This window comes from Cryptomeria japonica, chromosome 2 (genome assembly GCF_030272615.1).
Source record: "Cryptomeria japonica chromosome 2, Sugi_1.0, whole genome shotgun sequence".
Classification (NCBI taxonomy): Eukaryota; Viridiplantae; Streptophyta; class Pinopsida; order Cupressales; family Cupressaceae; genus Cryptomeria; species Cryptomeria japonica.
In genome coordinates this window covers 431,527,155-431,533,825 of record NC_081406.1, presented here as the reverse complement: position 1 = coordinate 431,533,825, position 6,671 = coordinate 431,527,155, and the positions used below count along the sequence as shown (strand labels likewise).

Sequence of the window (6,671 nt, the reverse complement as noted above, 5' to 3'; positions counted from 1 at the left end):
GTTAGGTGCTAGGATGGGTGAGTCCTAGGGTGCAAAGGTGCTAGGGTGGGTGCTAGGATGGGTCGATGCTAGGGTGAGTGGCAAGGTGGGTGCACAAGTGTCAAGGTGGGTGTCAAGGTGGGTGCCAAGTTGAGTTACAAGGTGGGTGCCAAGTGGGCGACTGCTATGGTGGATGCCAAGGTGGGTCACGGGGTGGCTACCGAGTTGCTAGGTTGGGTTCCAAGGTGGGTGCCAAGGTGGGTGCTAGGGTGCGTGGGTCACAGGGTGTGTTCCAAGGTGTGTCACAACGTGGGTGCCAGGATGGGTGCGCACCCACCCTGGGCAAGACGGGTGCGAGGGTGGGTTCCAAGGCCGGTCACAGGCTGGGTGCTAGGATGGGTGGGTGCCAAGGTGGGCACCAGGGTGGGTGTGCACCCACCCTGGCCAAGGTGGGTCACGGGGTGGGTCCTACGATGGGTAACGGGGTGGGTACTAAGGTGCGTGCCAAGGTGGGTCATAGGGTGGGTGCCAAGGTGGGCACCAGGGTGGGTGTGCACCAACCCTAGCCAAGGTAGGTCACGGGGTGGTTGTCGGGGTGGGCATCAAGGAGCCAAGGTGGGTGGCAAGTAGCCAAGTTGCGTGCCAAGGTGGGTGTCAGGGTGGGTGCCAAGGATCCAAGGTGGGTGTTTGGGTGGGTGCCGAGGTGGGAGCCAGGGTGGGTCCCAAGGTGAGTGCAAAGGTGGGTGCCAGGGTCAAGGTGAGTGCCAATGTGGGTTCCAAGGTGCCAGGGTCAGTGTGAGTGCCAATGTGGGTTCAAAGGTGCTAAGTTGGGTGCCAGGGTGGGTGGGTGCCAAGGTGTGCTAGGTGGAAGCCCGGGTGGGTCGACATCCCATGGGTGTCGAGTTGGGTGCCTAATGGGTGCTTCTTGTCAAGTTTTAGTCGTCGGGACTCATTTCAAGCCTTAGAGGTCGTTTCTTGTTCGGTTGCCCTGTCTTCAACCTGGGAACCCAATTTTGGTCCTCGGGTCCCAAATTTTTTGTCTCGCATCCCACTTTTGGCTTGTGGCCTTTTTGGGGTCGATTCTTGTTTTGGGCATCAGAGCATGTTTCTTCTCCTAAAAACCAATATTTGTTTATTAAGTCTCAGAACACATTTTTGTTCTCGTGGACCCATCATGGGTCTTGGAATGCATTTGTGGTCCTTGGGTCCCATTTTGCATCCCGAAACTTGTTTTTGGTGCTTGATCCCTATTTTGGGTGCCCACCTTGCACCAAGTGCGCACCCGGGGCAAACCAAGCACCTTGGTGCACTGGGAAAGATCGAGCATGCACACGAGGCACCTCGAACATGCACCAAGGTGCACTCAGCCCACATGTGAGCGCAGGTCATTGCGCCCGAGGTGGTGTGCGGGCACCGCATTGCAAACGGGACACTGCACGCACATGGGCGGGTCGGGTGCGCACACGATGCCCCATCTAGGTGCATGCACGTAGCCCGGGACGGGTGCACACCCGACGCCCTAGCAAGGTGCGTGCACCCAAGTAGGGTTCACACTAGGCAAACGGGGCGCGCTTGGCGAGGGAGGGTGTGCACATCGGCGGGGGTGGGTGGTCGCGGTGGATTCGCACGTGGTTCGCAGTTTGCTAAGTACACACTGCGACAAGCTCATAACGGGTGCAATCATACAAGCGTTAGTGCACCGAATCCCATCAGAACTCTGCACTTAAGCGCGCTTGGGCTGGAGTAGGACTGGGATGGGTGACCTCCCGGGAAGTCTCGGTGTTGCACCCTTTTTTAGTTTTTTGTCAGGTGTCGCAATGGTATTTGAATTAACCTTTTGCCCATTTGTGTTCTCGTCAGGGTCGGGCCGGGCCGGGGTACGGTGCCCGCACTACCGTGCGCGGGGGCAACACTGAGCATGCACCCGAGGCACCTCGAGCACACAGGCCATGGTGCAAACGAGGTGCTGCATGCGCACCTAGGTGAAATCGGTGTGCACCTCGACCAGTGCATGCTCGGTCGAGTTGCGCACGTTGGCCAAGGTGCACGGCGATGTTTCTTACTCTATGGTTCCGCACTAGATGCCCGGGATAGGTGAGCAAAGCTGGGCAGGGCCGGGTGCATGCTCGGGGCAGGTGCACGCAACTGGAGAGAGCTTTGGAGTGCACCAGAGGTCCGCACCTTGGAGTACACTTCGGAGCACTCCTCGGTGCGCACCAATGATGCGCTCCATTCAAAAGTTTCCTGAAAAGGCAAAAAAAGTTGAGATTATAGAATTTCCCACTTGAGAGATTGTCAAAAAAAAATATAAAAATGAAGGAAACATGGGTGCCAAGGTATGCGCGCCTGGGTGCGCAGCCCAGCCAAGGTGTGCGCACCAAGGCACCCACCCCGGCGAAGGTGCACGCAAGGTGCTCACCTGGGGCAAACTGGACAATTAACCCAACTTTTGAGTTCGCGCGTACCTGCACACCTTGGAGCGCACTTCAGAGCGCTCCTTGGTGCGCACCAATCTTGGGCACCTTGGAGTGCACCATGGTGCCCACCAAGGTGGGCACCCTGGGCAAACCAAGGTGGGCAGCGAGGTGCGCACCTTTGATGCACTGCCTTCACTAATTTCCATAAAAGGCAAAAAAAACAAGATTTTAAAATTTCCGCTTTAAAAGATAGTGAAAAAAAGGGAATGCGGGTGCCATCTTGAGCCCGCCCTGGTGCACAGCACAAGCAAGGTGTGCGCACCAAGGTTCCCACCCTAGCGAAGGTGCGCACCCGGGGCAAACTGGGCAATTAACCCAACTTCCGACTTTGTGCGCACCAAGATGGGAGCACACCCAACAACCGGGCCTGGGAAGAGCCAATGCGAGAAACCCCACCAAACGCTCCGACAAAAAAAGAGGGGGCGCTCCAATAACCCCGCTTTGGAGCGCAGCTAGGGCAAACCCAGCTAAGGTGCCCACCCCAACTAAGGTGCACGCAAGGTGCGCACCCGGGGCAAACCGGGCTCCGACAACGTGCACGCCGCACCTTGGAGCACACTTCGAAGCGCTCCCGGGTGTGCACCAGTGTTGTGCACTATGGTGGCCACCTCAGAGCACACCAAGGTGGGCAGCGAGGTGCGCACCTTTCATGCGCTGCCTTCACTAATTTCAAGAAAAGGCAAAAAAAAATGAGATTTTAAAATTTCCATTTTGAAAGATAGTGAAAAAAATGGAACGCGGGTGCCATCTTGAGCCCACCCTAGTGCGCAGCCCAGGCAAGGCATGCGCACCAAGGTGCCCACCCTAGCGAAGGTGCGCACCCAGGAAATTAACCCTACTTCTGACTTCGTGCGTGTTAGGGTGGGTGCGCACCCAACAACTAGGCTTGGGAAGAGCAAATGTGAGAAACCCCACCAAACGCTTCGACAAAAAAAGAGGGGGCGCTCCAATAACCTTTCTTCGGAGCGCACCCGGGGCAAACCCAGCCAAGGTGCCCACCTCGACAAAGGTGCACGCAAGGTGCGCACCCGGGGCAAACCGGGCTCCGACTTCGTGCATGCCGCACATTGGAGCACACTTCGAAGCGCTCCATGGTGCGCACCATGGTGCCCACCAGGGCACGCAACCCAGCCAAGGTGTGCACACCAAGGTGCGCACCCAGGGCAAACCAGGCTCCAACTTGGTGGGCACCTCGGAGCACACCAAGGTGGGCAGCGAGGTGCGCACCTTTGATGCACTGCCTTCACTAATTTCCAGAAAAGGCAATAAAAAACTAGATTTTAAAATTTCCGTTTTGAAAGATAGTGAAAAAAATAGAACGCGGGTGCCATCTTGAGCCCACCCTGGTGCGCAACCCAGGAAAGGTGTATGCACCAAGGTGCCCACCCTAGTGGAGGTGTGCACCCGGGGCAAAACAGGCTCCGACTTCGTGCACGGCATGGTGCCCACCAAGGCGTGCAACCCAGCCAAGGTGCCCACCGCGGCGAAGGTGCACGCGAGGTGCGCACGCGAGGTGCACACCCAGGGCAAACCGGGCTCTGACTTCGTGCACACTGCACCTTGGAGCACACTTCGGAGTGCTCCTTGGTGCACACCATGGTTCCCACCAGGGCGTGCAACCCAGCCAAGGTCTGCACACCAAGGTGCCCACCCCGGCGAAGGTGCGCACCCGGGGCAAACTGGGCTCCGACTTCGTGCACGCCGCACCTTGGAGCACACTTCGGAGTGCTCCTTGGTGCACACCATGGTGCCCACCCTGGCAAAGGTGCACGCGAGGTGCACACCCGAGGCAAACTAGGCTCCGACTTCGTGCACGCTGCACCTTGGAGCACACATCAGAGCACTCCCAGGTTCACACCAGTGTTGCGCACCTTTGATGCGCTGCCTTCACTAATTTCCAGAAAAGGAAAAAAAATGAGATTTTAAAATTTCCATTTTGAAAGATAGTGAAAAAAATGGAACGCAGGTGCCATCTTGAGCCCACCTTGGTGCGCAGCCCAGGCAAGTTATGCGCATCAAGGTGCCCACCCTAGCGGAGGTGCGCACCCGGGGGAAACCGGGCTCCGACTTCGAGCACTGCATGGTGCCCACCAAGGTGTGCAACCCAGCCAAGGTGCCCACCGTGGTTAAGGTGCACGTGAGGTGCGCACCCGAGGTGCACACCCAGGGCAAACCAGGCTCCGACTTCATGCATGCCGCACCTTGGAGCACACATCGGAGCACTCCCGGGTTCGCACATTTGATGCACTGCCTTCACTAATTTTCGGAAAAGGCAAAAAAAAATGAGATTTTAAAATTTCCATTTTGAAAGATAGTGAAAAAAATGGAACGCGGGTGCCATCTTGAGCCCGCCTTGGTGCGCAACCCATGCAAGTTGTGCGCACCAAGGTGCCCACCCTGGCGAAGGTGCGCACCTGGGGCAAACCGGGCAATTAACCCAACTTCTGACTTCGTGCGCGCCAGGGTGGGTGCGCACCCAACAACCGGGCCTGGGAAGCCCCAATGCGAGAAACCCCACCAAATGCTCGGACAAAAAAAGAGGGGCCGCTCCAATAACCCCGCTTCGGAGCACACCAGAAACCCCACTAGACGCTTGGGCAAAAACGTAATGCACACCCGAAGCCCCTACCCAGAAATCCCCACTTCGGACATGGGGAGCTACAATGGTAAAAAGCCTCACTAAACTCTCGGACGGAAAGGTGGCTCGAGGGTAATGCCCGAAACCCCACTTCCACTTCCGACTGAGGCAGCCCCGCCCAGCACTTGGATGAAAAAAATGTGGCAGAAGGGTTGCCCAGCTTGGCACCCGGATGAGAAACCCCTCTTCATAGCCCCGCCTAGCACTTGGACGAAAAAAATACGACCTCCGGATGAGAAACCCCTCTTCGAAGCCCCGCCCAGCACTAGGACAAAAAAAATGCGGCCCCCGGATGAGAAACCCCTCTTCGAAGCCCCGCCCAGCACTTGGACAAAAAAAATGCGACCCAAGGGTTGCCCAGCTTGGCCCCCAGATGAGAAACCCCTCTTCGGAGCCCCGCCTAGCACTTGGACAAAAAAAATGCGGCCCCCGGATGAGAAACCCCTCTTCGGAGCCCCGCCCAACACTTGGACGAAAAAAATGCGGCCCCCGAATGAGAAACCCCTCTTCGAAGCCCCGTCGAGCACTTGGACGAAAAAAATGCGGCCCAAGGGTTGCCCAGCTCGGCCCCCGGATGAGAAACCCCTCTTCGGAGCCCCGCCCAGCACTTGGACGAAAAAAATGTGGCCCCCAAATGAGAAACCCCTCTTCGGAGCCCCGCCTAGCACTTGGACGAAAAAAATGCGGCCCTCGGATGAGAAACCCCTCTTCGGAGCCTCGCCCAACACTTGGACGAAAAAAATGCGGCCCTCGGATGAGAAACCCCTCTTTGAAGCCCCGCCCAGCACTTGGATGAAAAAAATGTGGCCCAAGGGTTGCCCAGCTCGGCCCCCAGATGAGAAACCCCTCTTCGAAGCCCCGCCCAGCACTTGGACGAAAAAAATGCGGCCCCCGGATGAGAAACCCCTCTTCGGAGCCCCACCCAGCACTTGGACGAAAAAAATGCGGCCCCCGAATGAGAAACCCCTCTTCGAAGCCCCGCCTAGCACTTGGACAAAAAAAATGCGGCCCAAGGGTTGCCCAGCTTGGTCCCCGAATGAGAAAACCCCTCTTCGGAGCCCCGCCCAGCACTTGGATGAAAAAAATGCGGCCCAAGGGTTGCCCCAGCTTGGCAGACGGATGAGAAACCCCTCTTCGGAGCTCGGAAAACCCCACTCAACCCTTTGACAGGAAGGTGGACCCAGGGTTGCATCATTTTCATCCACACTTGGCGTCCGGGGAAGAAAGGAGTGCACCACAAACTGCGCTCAGCCCTTGGGCAAAGAAAAGGTCGGCGAAGGGTCGCACCGTCGGCAACCCGCTTGGCACTTGGCACTGCCAGAGGAACCCTGCCTCGGGGGACTTTGGAGAGAGAGATACGCATCAGCGAGCAATGAAGAAGGTTAGAACTATAAACCCCACCTACGACAAAGCCAAAAAAAAAGAGGTCACACAAATCGAGGTGACAGAGGGCTGAATCTCAATGGATCATGGCAGCAAGGCCACTCTGCGACTTACAATACCTCGTCGCTTATTTAAGTCGTCTGCAAAAGATTCTTCTCGCCGACAGCTTGAAATTGTTATCCAAGGTTGCTCCA

General features: G+C 57.1%; 1 non-coding gene and 1 pseudogene across 1 annotated transcript in view; one reads left to right on the top strand and one right to left on the bottom strand.

Moving 5' to 3' along the window:
• The first annotated feature begins 1,651 nt into the window (after positions 1 to 1,651).
• LOC131873792 (5S ribosomal RNA) lies at positions 1,652 to 1,770 on the top strand (annotated as a pseudogene).
• Positions 1,771 to 6,525: 4,755 nt separating this feature from the next.
• The window catches only part of LOC131873876 (28S ribosomal RNA), a 3,404-nt gene continuing 3,258 nt past the window's right edge, over positions 6,526 to 6,671 (bottom strand). The window contains exon 1 of the ribosomal RNA XR_009371761.1: positions 6,526 to 6,671. This exon is cut by the window's right edge and continues 3,258 nt beyond it. This is a non-coding gene — a ribosomal RNA (28S ribosomal RNA).